At 42.1% G+C, this 14,520-nt stretch overlaps 1 long non-coding RNA gene across 1 annotated transcript in view; it reads left to right on the top strand.

The window, feature by feature from the left end:
- The first annotated feature begins 771 nt into the window (after positions 1-771).
- Positions 772-14,520, top strand: part of LOC123971160 — a 32,001-nt gene continuing 18,252 nt past the window's right edge. The window contains exons 1-2 of the long non-coding RNA XR_006825142.1: positions 772-845; positions 1,553-1,654. This is a non-coding gene — a long non-coding RNA (uncharacterized LOC123971160). The remainder of the gene's footprint in view (positions 846-1,552; positions 1,655-14,520) is intronic.

Genomic DNA, 14,520 nt, shown 5'->3' with positions numbered 1-14,520 from the left:
TCACATCCGCTCCTCCCTAGCATGTAACCTCAATCACTGCAATGAGTTACTAGTGCTCTACTAGTGATATCCCCTTGCTTGTTCACATAAAGACAGTTGATAGGATCATTAAATCCCACTTTATTTGCTGAAAACCGATCAGAAATTCACTTAAAACTTGCTTAATTATTTTGGGAAACATAATCAAATCTTACACATCTTACACAAAAATACAGCAATTGATTTTGCTTTGACCAATAGCACAACATGGCTGACTAACCAGTCATGCATGTGTATTCCAAACACTGTGACCTTCACCTTCCCACCACAAATACTGTTTCCCTTCATTATCTAATGAATACTGTGGGTGAGGAGTTACAAACCAAACACAACAACAAATCTCAGCATGCCATATAAAAACAAAATGTGGTGAGAGAGACTGAGAGAGCAGGACAGAAAAAATGAACCGTGTCATGTGCACTCCCACAGAAGTAAATATGAGGCTAATAAATGGAGCGAGGAGTTGTCTATGTGCACCCACATACATACGCCATGTTCGGACTTACACAAAGATTTCCGCACAACATAAATTGAACATAAAAATGAGGAAGTACAAACAGAGGCAGACAAACGAACAGCGTGATAATATACTCTTGTGTTTTGGTAAGGGTTTCTCTCTCTACTGAAGCAGACACTGTGAAGCCTGCTTGTTGGTCTTCCCTGATGTGGCTGGCTTGCGTTTGTAATGCCTGTGTCTATGTTTTATTGCAGGTAAAGGACAGGGTGGTCAGTTGTTGAGGTCACTGAGAAATGGTTTACAAACTTACCCCAAGTTCTTGAGGTCAGGAGCAGAGGGCAGCTAAGGGGTGGGAGGACAGGACAGAGACACACTTTTGTTTTTACAATGTCGTCTTGCTGTCATTCTGTTTCCCTCCTTTATCTCTCTCCCTCTGTCTCATTTTCTTTTTTGGGATCAAAATCACAAATCCCAGCAATGTTACTGATAGAAGCACTACTATTACAACCTCGTAGTGCAGCCTTTCAAACTGCACGACTGGGTTTAAGCTTAGAATAAAGCATGAGCGTCAACAAGATTAAGCATAAAGTTGGAAATAGGCATGTTTAGGTTAAGATTTGCGATGGCTGGGGCAACGTAAATGTTTCATTAATTGCATTTCTTACAATAAAGCTGCAGTTACCAATTTCCAACAGAACTTTAGCTCATTAGGTGCATAAGGCTAACATTCAGCAGACACAGCTAGAGCTACATGAACATCCCATTAAATTCCTCTTTCCTCACCAACTATCACGTTTAAGTGAAATATTTACTGCCATTTTAGTGCTGATTTGGTAGAACAGTTCCTAAGAGAAATATATGGCCCTTTGCCTCCAAGATGTTCTAATGTTGACTCTCAGTGAGATCGATGATACTAGAAGCCCCAAGCGTATTAGACATTGTTTTAAATACATAAATAATTTGAAAATCTTTGTCTGTCTACTCAGCTGTCTCTGTGTCTGTTTCTCTCTTGCTGTCAGGGATGAGTAACTCTAGCTCTGCTGTCTTTGTGACCAGATGTTAAACTCTGTATAACCCATGGCTGGATAATCCAGGCAGATCACTACCTGAGTCCCTCCTTGGCTGTCTTTACATTGGCACAGTCACATTCTCATTCAGGTAAAGTCAATACACTTTTAAATCAAATCAGTTCTCAGTAGTTCCAAATACAATTTCCATCCAATAGTTTCATCCAATGCAGGATGTTCAGTTTGTGATATAAATCACATTATGCACTTGTTATCAGCATACAAAATTGGACCCAACACCATTAAAGGCTTTCACACCCATGGTACACCCACGCAGGTGTTGTCAATTATTTTGCCTGATTACACACTGGGGTGTTAACAGCAATAATTCATATTTAGGACAGATTTAGACCTGTTATTTTGTTATGTTGGGAATAGAGCAACACTGATACAAATAGGCCGTTTTCACTCGACATTTTGACATGTTAGTAAGAAAAGCAAAGGTGTAAGTATTCAAATTAATAATGGCTGAATTCCATTTAGCTGCTTTAGTTTCAGTGTCCTGGTATTGTGCATGCTGGCTCACTGTTAAACTGTCATGGCTTACTGGGACACTTAAATAGAACAGAGACATAGTTAATGTTATGGTACCACCAGTGCTGTTGCTCTTATGACAAGTCAAATGTCTGCTGTGAATAAGGGCAATTTACTGTGGTGTGACATTACAAATAAGAACAGTAATCAAATGCCTTTATTGTGTAGGCTAGACAGGTATTACAAGGAATGTGTAGTTTATGAGGACAGAGAAGCTTATTTGGATCAGTGTCTAACACGTACCTGCCCTTTCCATTTCAATCTCACCAATGCTGTGGTGTTGTGGCGCTTTGCTGTGGTGTTGTGACGATTTGCTGTGGTGTTGTGGCGAATTGCTGTTGCGGTTTGCACTTCAGAGCCACCGTACACCTCACATCTCCGATATGCTCAGGAGATGGGTACAAATGATCTTCTGAACAGTTTTAATCCCCCGCTGCAGAGCCCTCCGGTCCAGTCAGGATGCTTTCTATTGCTCCTCTGTAAAAGCTGACAATTTACAACAAATATACTACTACTAATAAGAATATAAATAAGAATATTGAATATAATAACATCAATGATGGCTTTGTATCGGTTGGGGTGTTCCAATAATCAATCAATTCCAGTGAGCCAGCATGTACAACACTGGAACCTTGACTGTATATCTCTTGGGATTTTTCCAAAAATTCTAAAATTATGTTTCATTTTACCAAAAAGAAATACTCGGCAAAAGTATTTTCATGGTGATCATTAGCATACCTTATACTATAGAGGTCCCTCTCATTGAATAAAAGAAGCAAGGGAAGAAATGTTCATCTTAAAGGTTTTGCACATCAAGTGAAAATCTGTTTTTATGTACTGTACATGTGGACACCGCCAACCCCTGTCCCCTCCACACCCCCACTGGTATTGTTGTAGATCCCCAGAGTAGTGACCCAACAACCTATAGACCAATTCCCTGTCCTCTCATATCCTGGTGTGTGCACAGAGGCCACAGGCCTGACCGGGGCAGGTGAAGCCCTGAACTCCATTACATAATGACAGAGGAAGTCATCCGTCAGTGGAGCGGGGTGGCACTCAACTATGTCCCATTTTTTTCTCTGCGGGAGCTTGCAGCTTCCAGTGTGTGAGGGTGACAGTGCAGAGAGCCTGAAGTGTTTGCCTAAATCAGTTTGAGAGGGATGGAAACAACCCAGGGGGCTCAAAGGTGTGTCCCTCCCTAATGATTTATTGTGACAAATGATCAGCCATAAACAAACAACAAGCAAGCCACCCGTCTATCCACACAAACAAACTAACAAACAGAGAATACAGACAAACAGGCTGACAGGTGGAGTGACAGCTGAGTTTAAGATGATCAATCACAGTTAGGCAGTGATCAGTGTAGGCTTATTTAGTTGCATACTCGTGCTTGCATGCATGTCTGCACGTCCACCTGTGTGTGTGTGTGTGAACATATGTTTTTGGTATGAATCTGTGTGCGTGTGGTTGCCAGTCTGCCCCGTCATATGTGTGTTTTTCTGAGCAAGCAAGTGTGTGGGATGTAACCCAAGCCAGAGCGGCACAACACAGCAGCCTGTTCAAAGGCCCGTTTGTATTATTACAGCTTGTCCAGCTGCTCAGGACAGACAAACAAGACTTAGAGCTCTGAGCTGCAAAACACAGACCTCCCACCCCATTGCAGAAACCCCTTTGGCCTGGCCCGGCCCAGCATTGTGGCTCAGAAATGGACAAACAAACGCCTACAAATAGACAAACTGCCAGGCATAAAGGGAAGTTTTGTCCTGAAAGGATGAAGGATGAATGCAAATTCAAATCATCATCAAAAGGAGTGTTTTTCATTGTTTTTTGTTCTTCCACTGACTAAAAAATTGGCCATCTGGGATGTTTCTACTGAATTTGTACTAAATCCTGCTCAGCCTCCCTGACTCACAATTCGTATTTGTTTTGGTTGAATGAATAAGGGGGTTTCCATGATGCAAAGCTTTGTTTCCAAATTGATAATGTTCATTTATTCAAAACTGATATGGTATACATATGTCAACATTTGTATAGTGAGCAGCAGTAGCCCACTCCCTGCCCCATTTGCTCCCTATGAACACTTTGGAAAGCGCATATACATTTCTACACCGCACTGTAATGAGTAACGTTACCTCCTGTAAAAATATTGAGTCTCCATTCCACATTTGCTTTTCAAATCTCACATACTACATTGAGCAATGATCCTAAAAACAAAATATTGCTTTATATACACAGTCATCTGGAAAGCTGATGAAAATTAATGCCTGTATTTCTAGTGCAAAGTTTTTGCCAGCAATATTTCTTCTCTCTGTGTGCTCAGTGCGCACTCTGTTGCCCTCTGAACAGCTCTCTCTTCTGGAAATCTCCCCAAATGGATCTGATCGTGGTGATTAAGATCAGAGTAAGCTAACACTCTCGCTCCCTCACACCTCTTGCTCTCCCACCTTCTCTATATTCTCTCCTTTTCACCCCAACTTGTGCCATTCTTCCTCCCCTCCATCCTCTATCCTCGTCACTCGTCCTCCATCCTCCTCACGCCTCCACTCCTCGTCTATCCCACTCTCCTCCTCCTCCTCCTCCCTCCCTGTGCTCCTGCTCCCTCTCTGACTCAGGGTCCCTCTGTGCCTGTATGTAACATCAGTAAAGCTGTCAGGCAGCCAAGCCAAGGTAAACAGCCCAGCGCTGGGTTCAGGGGTGATTGGGGGCCGAGATGTTTTTCCTCAGGAACCCAGGGACCCCCAGAGGCTTCTGGCTGGGGCCAGGGAGGGGCAAAGGGGGAAGACGATCCCCCCAGTTGCCCCCCACAAGAATATCCACCAGCCTTTTTTCTTTTTTTCTCTCTATCTCCATCTTCTGACTTTTGTCTCCTTCCCCCTCATCACTCTCTTTCTTTCTTGTTCTGCATCTGTGTACACAACAGCATCTTCATGACTCATTTACATTCACCAGCACTCTCACACTTTATTGCCTAAAACATTCCAGTGTTAGCATAAAACATATATATATATATATATATATATATATATAATATGAACATGTCTCATATTGTATGCAGTGTATAAAAGATGTTGAAATACATGTCTCTCATAGTGAAATGACATTTTTAAAATTAGACTTGGAATGTTATTTTGGCTTGGGGTGCTTCTGGAGGTATTCTGCAAATCAATTATGTCATTTGAAGAGGAAAGGCAGGAATATGAGGACAAAGAGAAAAAGAAGAAGGAGGGATATCTATACAGAGGAAAGCAAGAAGACAAAGGAGAGAAAGAGATACCAAGAAAGAGGGATTTAAAGGGTGAATAAGGAAAGATAGGAGATAGGACAGAAGTGATATTCCTCACCCAGGCATGACCCTTCCTATTCCCAGTGAGCAGCTCACTCTGAGTGAGGCAGACGGCCCGGAGAGAGAGAGCAAGACAGGGTACATCCAGAGGTTGCAAATCAGAGGCAGCACTAAAATCACAGCAACTGGGAGCAAGAGAGTAAGAGTGCTCGGAGTTGGAAGAGTGGGAGACTAGAAATGAGGTTTAAAAAAAGAGTGAATAAGAATTTTATGGAGAAAGCAAGGAGGTCAGAGAAGAGGAGAAGAAAAATTGTTGAATGAAGACAGGAGCTGTGCAAGCCAAGAAAAGCATGTAGAATTGAATTAGGGGAGGGAGAGCCACCGAGTAAACCAACAGGAGAGGAAAGCAGGGGTGCAAGGAGGAAGAGGAGGACCATTACCCTTCGTACATCAGCCGTTACATCCTTTGGCGGCTGCCGAGGGAGTGGGGGTCATGTGGGGTGGGGTGGAAGGATTAGGATAATTGGAGAGGAGTTAGAAGATTCAGCGGAAAGAGAGGTTAAGGCCAGACTTTATTTGCAAATACTGTTTGTTTTAACCTTTTTTGAGTAGCAGGTGGGTGGATTCGGGAGCCATACTGGGGGATGGGGTGACAGGGATTTTAGGGGAGCCAGAGCCGGAATGTCCCTGGAACATGCCAGGAATTATAGATATTTATTGTGTCAGAACTGTTGTTGAGCTCTTGACGTTCTGTAATGGTGGTCCTGGGTGGCGTTTGTCATATAGAGTAATCAATGTCCGAAAGCATTCCCTTTATCTAAGATAATAACTCACATGGCATCATCACAGCTGTGGTATTGTGATCTAAATAGTCTTATATAATCTTAGTCAGACCAGAAGGGAAGGAACAACTCTTCTGCCAGTTGTGTTTAATGGGAACTTGACTTAGAGGGAGCTGGAACTTGAGTTCTCTTCCTCCTCGTTTTCCTCTCCTCATATGCTCCTCTTCCTGTGCCTGTTTCCCTGCAGCCCTTAGTCATCCTGTTGCTGCTCCTCATCAATCCCACACTGCCACAATGGTCTGTCAGTGCACTGACAGGCCCATGACAGGCCTGCCACCCTGACAGCCTATCCCTCCCTGCCAGCCCGAGAAGACAGACGTGAACATGCGTAACACACTTCCCTCCTTCCCAAACCTTGTTGGCGCCTGGCTGAGTGGCCCAACCCTCTCCACTCTTAGATTGTCTCTCTTTGAGGCACAGCCACTGCCTGCTTACCTGCCTGCTAGCCTGGATCACAGACTCCCCATCATACTGTACAATCGCCACAGCATGGCTCAATGGATGGCGATGTTGGCCGGTCATTCAGTCTCCCACTTTGGTCCAGAATGAAACATCTCAACAAGCTATTGGAAAGATTCCCGTGAAATGTACAGATATTCATGGTCCCCATAGGATGAAGCCTAGGTACTTTGGGGATCCTCTGACTTTTCCTTTAGCGCCATCATCAGGTCAGATTGTAATTTTTCCAACTCTTTGGTTTCTTATAAAAACTTGCAAAATGAATGAATTTCCAACAGACTCAGCTGTAGGCTACTTTGTATTGATAAATAGCAAATGTTACACTACGATGCCAAATGTGGGAAACATACTTCCTAATCATCAACATTTTAGCATGGCCATTATGAACATGTTAGCACGCTGACATTAGCATTTAACTCAAACTACCACTGTGCAGGCTCAGAGCCAATAGCGTGGCTGTGGACTCTTTGTGCAGTTGTTGTAGCATTGTAGTTAGTGTTCCCATGAAACTGCATGTTTTTGACCAGAGTCCCATGTGGATGTTGCCTTTCATAATATTGCATTGTTTCAACAAGCTGTATGAACTATGAGCTAAGTGCTTATTAAGGCTGCGTTCTCTTGTGGCGTTGAATGATGTCTAACTTTTCACAGTTCTTGCCGAGAGGTTTTCTACTGTTGGTTAACCTTTATTTTTTAGTGAAGGTTTTTAAATATTTTGCCAAACCACATACCAACCATAAAGTTATCATTCTAAACATTACTTTAACCTTTAATCTGAGTTCATGGTTTCTTACTGAAGTTCAATTTTAGCATTAGAAAATAATACAATGATGTACCAAAATTGTGGTATTGGTTCAAAAAAATGTCTGTGTGGATATACTATATGTGGTGGAATATAATGTTCCATGTACATTGTGTCCACTTTGAGATGTAATCATTTTTGGGCCTTAACTTAGTGGACTCAAATTTTATGAGACTGTTGGCAAACTATGTTAAATTTATTGAAAATTAATGGAACAAGCATGATTGGTAATGGGAAAGCTTTGAGTGATTATAGCCAATTTATCTTCCGTTCACTTGATGCCAGGTGGATTAACGCCAATACATAATCCAGAGAGGGCCGGCAGGTCTTTTAATGGCCGATGAACAGGAAAAGTTTACACATGGCTAACAAGCTTGCTCATCATCCACACACATGGTCACTCACTTCCACTATAATAAATGAGTTGACTTGTAGCGTCAGTCCTGTTGCTCACTGTACGAACACACCATTAGAGGAAATGAGAAGCTAAGATAGCAACACCACCATTCAAAGCTAATGTGGAATAAATAGATATAAAAAGTGTGAAATCTGTCAAAAATACAATATTCACACTACAATTATGTCTTGGTGGCACTCTCTGAAATACAGCATGAAATACAGCATGTCTGTATTGCTCTCCCTCTCTCTCACACACACACACACACACACACTTCCCTACTCTTGATCTGCTTAGATCTGCAACATATAACTGCCACTTAACCTCACTTTCTCTACTTACCCATCTGCTCGCCCCTTCAGCTTCCAATCCATCATCCAGCCGCGCCTCTAGCCCTTTGAAATGACTCTACTAGTCATGAACAACATTAACCCCCCCATCCAAACACACACACACACACACACACACACACACATACATACATGTGATCAGATGCCCCTTTACCTCTACTCAGAGTGCAATCTCAGGCTACTTCACCTCTCACTGTGGCGGCTGTTGTTTCTCTGCTTTCCTTTCTTATGTGTGACATTTCTCCTCCATAAGGAGCCTCCGAGTGGTCTTATCATCTTGGGCCTTTCTATTCACTTCGCCTTTGAACCTGGGTGTTTTGTGTACTCTCTTGCACTCACATACAGTCACACATAGATGTAAAAACACACTCCATTTATGATACATCTGTACTTATTGGGTTTCAACCTAAGAACACATGCAGTCTTACAATGAAACACAATCATACAGCTATCTTTATCACATTATTATGTACAATTAGAAAAGAGAAAAATAATTGTAGTAAAAGCTAGCTTTTGGTGCTTTGGAGACCCAGTTTGATATCAGGAATTGCTGTTATGTGAGTCTGAGTCAGCATGTGTGTGGTATTTGAAGGGCAGCTCTTTGTAGAGGGAATATGTACACTCTGCCATTCATAAGACTTTTATTATGTTTTGTCTAGCTGCATGTTTCATGGTTACACTTAACCACATAAAAACTCAGCAAGTCCAACTTGAACTGATTTGAAGAAGGTTTATGAAATGAAACCTCCTGACACATGCTTACTTCAGTACACCGTCCATGTTATGGGGGGGTTAGGGGTGTATGTGTGTATATACAATATAAGTGTGTATATGCTGAGACCATCAGCATAGGACCTCCTTGCACATGAGACCAGATCTGCATTGTCTTTCCTTTGCAGATGGAGAGAATAAATTTCCCAAGAAATAAGTCTCTTCACCACATCAGTTATAAATATAAGAATATACCATCGCTTGTTTTAACCTGTTCTTGCTTTATTTGTCTCTCCCCGTTTTTCCATCTGTCCCTTGACTCTTCCTGTACACTCAGCCTCTCCAGTGAAGTGGCTGCTCACAGGCTGTGATGCTGCCAACTCCATAACTGCTGTTGTGGCTCCTCAGGGCTCTTATGTGCTGAAGAATCATATGGGGCTATATTGTATGCAATCGTACAGGCACTTTTGGCCAATAACTCACATAGAAAAAGGTATCCATCTTTGGAGACTGGAGATCTTCATGCTTCAGCACCATCCAAGTTTGAGCAAAAGAACCATCATTAGCCTATACAGTGTCAAGCCAAATAATTGTTTTTGTTTCATACTGCACCTGGTGTTATAAGGGGATATTTTACAATTTTATGAGCCAACGTTTTTTTCATCCTTAAGAAAGAATGTAATTGAATTGTTAACCCTAGCATGCTGAATTAGGGCCACACAAATAACTGTGAATGAATGGCTGAGTGTTGATTTGCACATGCACTCATTCTGGGTGGAAAATAAATGTTTTCAGGCACCAAAAGTATAATGCTCCTCACTAATCTCCAAAATGTCCACAAAGAAACAAAGTTGCCAAGTATGATTAGGGCTGTCACTTGACAGAGGGTCCTGGGCCTACGTAACTTCCTCTGTGTATACATGCGCTTTCCTCTTGGTACTGTGTGCAGAGTGCGCATGCCCGTGGTCTGCAGGGCTGCCTCTGCCTGAGGTCTTGTCCAGTCCGCATCTCAGATCAACGTCGGTGGCGGGGTGTGAGCTATACCCAGAGGAGGAGAGAGTGAGGTATTGGGAGGGGGGCGTAAGGGGGTTACAGAGAAGAGATTGTAAAGATAGAAATGGACGAAACGGACACAATGTCCAATGGCAGGTCCAGCTGAGAAAACAAAAATACCCAAGGAACACTAAAACCTGAGGGGTGAAAAATATGCGGGTATCCCCACCGTATCTAATTCAATTTTACATACTGTAGGAAAACACGCTGCTGCTCTCCAAGCACGAGGGACATGGCTGCAAATATGTCTGTTTTTATATTTCGTGATGAAACTTTTTTTCGTCTTTAAATTTGTCAAAGCATCGGGTGAGATAATGCAACTTTCCCCCCAATTCAGACAGTAAAGGTTATTAGCCAAGTTTAACAAGAAATACTTTTAATATTGAGTCAACATTTTGAAATAAGGGAGATTAAGGAAGATTGGTATAGCCTTGAAATATCTGAAAAGTCTAAAAAGATTATCATTTTTATAAAGCAGCTTGGGAGTCAATGCGAATTTAATGATTTCTATTTCTATTTTCTAAAGATGATATTATTTCAGTAGCATACTTGCCTTTAAGGAATCCAAAGGTTTGATCTTGCAGCTGTTACCAAAGTCACAGGGAGATCACAGATCAAGCAGAGTAAAAAGAAAATCTAGAAGCTAAATGTCATATAAGAAATTAGTGAGTGACTCAAGGTTTGTAAGCTATATATTCTTTTTTTACCACAAGCAAAATAGGATCTCATATGGGTCGAAATGTTGCATTGGATGTTTAATTTAACAGGCAGCTCATCCAGAAGGAGGTGAAACTTTGTTTTATCCATATTCCGCCTGGTTTTAGTGTTTGTTTTGTGGGACACAGTATCTTGCACTGAATGCCACAACAAGGCTGCAGAGAGCTGCATGCTGTCTTGCTGGTGGTCTGCTCAGGCCTGGTAAAGACATTAGTGCAGCTTTCTGGGAGAACGGGGAGTCCCATAGACAGCGCTCACTTCTCTAAATAAACATTAGTCTTAAAAAGTTTGGCCCCACGACCTCAACGTGATCGCATTTCACCCTGGATAGTAAACTTCAATTTTATCGCGAGGTTTTCCCCTACTTTTCGAAAACACACTTTCACGCTGAAAACGATTAGATCAACAAAGTTTCTCTTTCACATTTCAGAAGGGACAGGCTGCAGTGTCCTCGGTATTTCTTACATCACCCAGAGCTGACTTGTGTTTAACTTAACTGATTTACCTCCAAGTTTGAAGTATAATCGTTACACTTAAAAACCATTAGGTGGATACCAATTCCTATGATAGTTAAGAAAGCAGACAAATTGAAATACTTAAATTGTCTTAATTGTACTCCATGTAAAGGCTTGCTTACTTGATGTGTGCAACCTGTGTGTTAAGGGATTAAAAAGACAACATTTGTCCTTGGATTTTAATTAGGCATATAGCCTCTATTAATTATGGTAAGGCTCACTGTCTTAATTAGAAGAAACTACACGTATCCTACTGTTTATTTGAAACATTTTGAAGCTCTGAGTTTAACAATACAGAAAACTAAAAACAATGTAGTATATGTCAAAAATGAAATGAAAGGGCAGTGGTGTGGACATTCAGTACAAACAGTGAAACTCTTTTGCCAACTCAGAGCCTTAATTAATAATTTAATATTTTTTTTTAATATAATAATTTATATTTAATATCCGTAAAGGCATGTTAATGTCTTTTTTGGCCTCTATGGTGAGGAAATTAAACGATTTCTCTGGACGGTGTACATAAGGAACCGTCAAGGGGAAAAAACGTTTAAATCCTAAATCAATAATTATGGGGTGTAATAAATGGGTGTCATTAATCGCATTCTGGCTGTGAGTCTAATGCACTGCCATCAAAGGCCAAATGAAGGAAGCCAGTGCAGAAGCGCCCGGATGACACTGCTGATTGTGAGCGAGAGCGACTAACAGTAGCTGCGCCTCTATCAGAGCAATAGAGAAAAGTGCTTCACACTTGCTTTTCCTTTAGTGCGTCCTGGTGTAGTATAGTAAACAGAGGAGAAGACTCGTGTTGCCTAATGTGAGGTCCGAGGACCGCGAGGGCACGTTGAAGGGCACCCAGTACGTCCCCCGCATAACAATATAAAATAATTTCATGAAATAACAGTAAATGAATATGTAGTTTTTGGGTTAAATGTCTTCAATAGTCAATGCTGATTTTACCTCCCACCGGAGTTGGAATTAAGGGGAGACAGAGGGCAGCTCTCCCCCACATCAGACCTGACCTCACATAAATGCGAAATAGTTCAGTCACGGGGTCACGTTCATTTTTGCAAAACTTCTGCTCCTGTAGTACATATAAGAGGTGGCAATGTAGTCTTAGCCTATTTAAAATCAGTTTTAAATCAGATTACATATTTGGGCAAATGCAATAACTTTTTAGAGAAACCCAAAGCTGGAAGTGAAGCCATTTCGTCAAGTGAAAAACGTGACAGACAACTGAGATGGTGTCTATACAAAAAAAGAAACTATATTTTCTCCAGCGATTTTATCACTAAGTGTTTGTCTACATGTCTATGGGGTATGTGTTACTGGAAAGTCTGCTCTATGTTGTTAAGCTTTTAGTGTTGTTTCTGAATCTCGATGATCACTTTTAAACGCGCGCGCGCCTCTGCGCACTGCAGCTTTGTCTGTTAACTTAATTATCTCCTGGCATTTGTGCGTATCGTGGCGGTCAATGGATCCAGACATGCCTCGTGTGTTTTATGTGTTATTGGGTTGGTTATTATGGTGAGGTGCTTTTGTAGCCTGTTAGATGCATAATATGTTGTCAGAGCAGGTGGCTGATCTGAGGGTGCTTTGTATATTCTCGTGTATCTGCTGATCACAGTCAGCCTCCAAAACCAGAAACAAAACCTTGTACACTTCCCTAACCCTACAACAGTTTTATAATCCGTTCAATCTTAACCGACCTGAAGTGTTTCAGGGGGGAAAAAAAGATCATAAACGTAAAACAACAAAAAAGAAACCCTGATTCTGGTCAGGGGGCTTGATTTTTTAAACACAAGCCAGACTTTACAGTAAACACACACTTTTCTAAAACAGGCCTAACGGAGATCACCTACTATCATATTCTGGTGATCTTTGCAGACTAATATCTGCAGTCATTAATACCCCTGTCCCGACACACATTCTGTGTTTGTGTGTGTGTGTGTGTGTGTGTGTGTGTGGTTCCGTGCACGCGCGCCCTCGTCCTTTTTTCCTGCAGCAGGTGTTCGTTCAGTGTGTCAGAGTCGGCGCGGCGAAGATCTTCCAAAGTTAATATTGTGTTTCCAGAGATGATGGGGAGTTCACTGTCCTCGCTTTATTTACACATTCTAAATTAATTAAGCGAAGGATTCCTCTGTCTGTTGCAAAAACACGGAGGCTGGAGGGAGACTGGCAGCAGCGAGGGGAGGCTGTGATTTATAGCGACGGTGCAGCTCGGGCCGCGGCTCCCCTCTCCTCCAGGCCGGGGAGCCGCGGCCCGGGCCAACATTCCTCAGCGGGAAAGAGGAGGTTTGTCTGCCGCGCGCACACAGACAGGGGTGAATTCGGTTTTGAGGGGGCGGGGGGATCAGTCTGTCCCCAACGCACTCCAAAGCCGGGGACCAAAAGTAGGACTTTGAGGACAAGTGTTTTGCACACCACTACAGCCCAGTGCAGCAGTTTTCGATTTCAAACAAAAATTCAGCGGCCAGGTGTGTCTCCATTTTGGGGTATTGTCATGTTGAACAAAGTTTAAGGTTCAGATGAAACTAGTCGAATAAAAACAACCTTTGCCCTAAACTGCACCAATAATATTGTTGCAGGAGCACCTGCCCTTTCCTTGAGTCTTGATTGGCTGGCCACATCTTAGTTTTTCATGTTAAATCAGTCCGTCAAATGGCAAAATGACTAAGGGGATGCGGTTAATTTCAAGGAGACTAAAACTCCAAAATATCTTCAGTAGTTGTGTGTTTGTGTTGCAGCCCTTCAGTTACACCATTATAAAAGACAATGTGTGTTTTCGGTACGCCTATAGGCCTATGCCTCAATAATGGATGGAATGCATTGTGCTGGACCTATATTAAAGCCTATTATATTTTAGTTATCAAGAATGGCTTTCAACAGTTTCAATTGACGAGCGTGACCTTGAAGACAACACTGACATCACTATTCCCCCACGCAGGCGTGTCTCTCACACACAGACACACGCGCACACACACACACACACACACACCATGCATAGCCTACACGACACACACGGTTTCCTCCTGGTGTCAGCAGAGCCTCTGTCCTCGTGTCCTTCAAACTAAGCATGCAGTGCAAGATGCATCGATCAGGGACGTAACGTTATTGGCAAGGCAGCGAAAGATTTAAGCAAAACGATTTAATTTAATCCCGTGCTGTCACGCGCTGTTTAACACCAAACTCCAATAAAAATGTAATAATAATAATAATAACAATAATGTTAGTAATAGGGTATTGTTAATGACATTCCTGGGACTTCCCCTCAAATCCTAAAATGAGAACGTATTT

This window comes from Micropterus dolomieu, linkage group LG05, assembly GCF_021292245.1.
Source record: "Micropterus dolomieu isolate WLL.071019.BEF.003 ecotype Adirondacks linkage group LG05, ASM2129224v1, whole genome shotgun sequence".
NCBI lineage: Eukaryota > Metazoa > Chordata > Actinopteri > Centrarchiformes > Centrarchidae > Micropterus > Micropterus dolomieu.
This window is presented reverse-complemented; position numbering and strand designations above follow the sequence as displayed.